This window comes from Mastomys coucha, unplaced genomic scaffold, assembly GCF_008632895.1.
Source record: "Mastomys coucha isolate ucsf_1 unplaced genomic scaffold, UCSF_Mcou_1 pScaffold6, whole genome shotgun sequence".
In the NCBI taxonomy this organism is placed as follows: Eukaryota; Metazoa; Chordata; class Mammalia; order Rodentia; family Muridae; genus Mastomys; species Mastomys coucha.
In genome coordinates, this window is record NW_022196912.1 from 96,492,275 (window position 1) to 96,495,323 (window position 3,049).

The following is a 3,049-nucleotide window of genomic DNA, read 5'->3' on the forward strand; positions in this document are numbered from 1 at the left end:
CTCAGGAGACCGCTATATCAGGCTTCTGTCAACAAGCACTTCTTGGCATCAGAAATAGTAATGGCTGTATAGGTATTGATCAACAATAGGTTTGGTAGCTGCGTATGGGATGGATCCCCAGGTGGGGCAGTCTCTGATGGCCTTTCCTTTGGTCTCTACTCCATTTTTTGTCCCTCTATTTCCTTTAGACAGGAGCAATTTGGGATTAAAATTTTTGAGAAAGGTGTGTGGCCCCATCCCTCAACTGGGGGGGGGGGGTCATGTCTAACCTCTGGATATGGTCTCTACAGATTCTCCTTCCCCTTTGTTGGGTACTTCACCTAATATCATCCCCCACTGGGTCCTGGGAGCCTCTTGCTTTAATGGTGTCTGGGACTTTCTATTGGCTACTCCAAATTCTCCATCTCTTCTACACACTTCTGTTCAATTTGCTGACCTTGTCTCTGCACATCTCCCCTGTCTCCTCCAACACCTGATCCTGTCCCCCTTTTCTCCTCCACCTTACCCTCCCTTTCAGGTCCCTCCCTCCCTCTACCTCCGGTGATTATCTTGTTGTTCTTTCTAAGTAGGACTGACTGAAGCATCCACACTTTGGTCTTCCTTCTTCTTGAGCTTCATATGGTGTGTAAGTTGTATTGTAGGTATTCTGAGCTCTTGTCCTAATATCCACTTATCAGTGAGTATATACCATGTGTTTTCTTTTGTGACTGGGTTCCCTCACTCAAGATAATATATTCTAGTTTCATCCATTTGCCTGAAAATTTCTTGAAGCCCTATACTTAATAAGTGCCTGTTTTTCATTGGCTATGAAACTACAACTTGTTTGTGTGCCTCTGGTTGACTCAAGAAACACAGAAACAAAAAGGAAGAAACAGACCATCTAATAGGGACACAAACTAGAAAGCATGATAGCTTGGGTGAACAAAACACCCACCTTGTCATTTTCCAGGAAGAGCCAGAGAAAACCTTTGTGTCTGTGTCTGCCTTTCTGATGCCACTGAAATGCTTCTGGAGTATCCTCACACGTTGTCTCTACAGGAGAAGCTATATATCTCCTTAAGTTTAAGCTAACATCTATGTCAGGGGGAAAGAGGGCATAAAGGCAAAGGGAGAGAGAGCATGATCTTAAATTAATCTCACACAGCACTGGAAGACAGGTTTATACATAATGAAAAGATCCCCTTGGCTTTGCCTTCACTGTTTCTACAATTTTCATAGCAAGCTTTAAAACTATTTGCTAGAAAATTTCAGTCTGGTGATGTTTTGTTGTGGTGATTGGCTGGCTGGTTGGTTGGTTGGTTAGTTGGTTGGTTGGTTGGTTGGTTTTAGCACTTTTCATTCCATACTCCATCCTAGAAGACATAATATTCCTTACTGAATATGCCATGAATTTACACACCTCCAATTTACACATGTCCCTAGTACTTGAAGTCCACTGTGCTCTATAGGCAACATAAATTTTTCCCTCTTCAGAGCTCCAATAGCCTTTGCATTATAACTTGCCACACTGTGTATTATGTTTGTTTATAAAAGCATTACTACTGTAACTAACATACAAACAAAAAACAGGAGGATAGCTACAGTATTTCAGAGTTTAAATTTAATATTGGGGGAAAGACATAATTTGCATTAAACCAAAGGAAACTTTGATGTGTCCAGGACAACCTTTCTTAAAGTAAGACATTTTGTCAATCCCTTCCCTCCTCCATCCCCCCCCCATCCCCGTTTCTTCACTTGACTGTAGAATAGAGACCTGCAAATGTGTGAGTGAAGTAGTAAAAGGGTGAGCATTTTTAAATTGAGACGTTAAACAACACAATTGGAAGTACGAGAAGAAAATTTTGTAGATATACTGAAAATACTCTAGGATTGATGGGATAGGTTTCTAATAACAGGAGTGCTATAAATTATGAACGGTGTTTCCTTCAAAGCTGGTGTTTATCATTCTGGGTTGATTGTGCTGATCTACCTGCTTTGGGAGCAATTGGATTACAGGTGTATGCCATTATACCTTGCCTTGGATTGATATCTTTCTGTTGTTTTGCAAAATCTTCTCTGTACAAAGATGAAACCATAAGGGGCTACAAAATTTATTAAAATAGTGTGAAATCTATAATGCTTACACAGCATCAACTTTCATTATATTCATTTCCTATGACATTTAAAAACTCATCCAGTGTCCATATTATTTCTCACTTCAACAGATGTCAGAAATCAAGGAGCTGGCTCCAAAACTCTGGGTATCTTCTGAGCTCCTCACTACCTAGAAGATCATCTCTCTAAGTCGTACCCCACCAAAGCCCTGCACCCAGCTAGTAATTTATAATGGGATTAATCATACACATATATTCTAGATAATGCTATAATCAATAATTATGTTATCCTTTTCATATAAGTATATATTCACATTAGTGAAGGGTAGCAGGCTTATCCAAGGTCATACTCCGTCAAGTCGTACAGATATTTCATCCTGTAGAATTGAATATTATCTAATTGATAATGGCTTCTATGGACATTTCATGGATCCTCTTAAACTTTTTTGTTTTGGTCTTGTAAACTTTCAGTTAGTCTTTAGTCCTTGTGGTAAACATTACGTTAGAGTCTTTAAGTCCTTGACTGACAAACAACCACATAACTTCAAAAGTTTGAATACTTGGTTCCTAGTTGGTAGAACAGTTTGGGGAGGCCTGGCCAGAGGAGGTGTGTCACTAGGGATGGGTTTTGAATGGGTTTCAAAATCCCATGCCATTCTCAGTCTCTCCCTTTCCACACCCCCACCCCTGTCTTTTTCTTCCTCTCTCCCCGTCCTTCTTCCCTTACCCTCTCCAGATATATCCTCTGCTGTGGATCGAAGGTAAGCTCTCTGCTACTGCTCCAGTGTTCCACATGCTTGTATGCTGCCATTAAACTCAGTTTTATATATTATCCGGATCCTGGTGTTTTGTCACAGCAATATAAAGTAACTAAGACAATTCTTTTCCACATTAATTCCTCTCTGTCTCAGTGGTGTGTGTGTGTGTGTGTGTGTGTGTGTGTGTGTGTGTGTGTG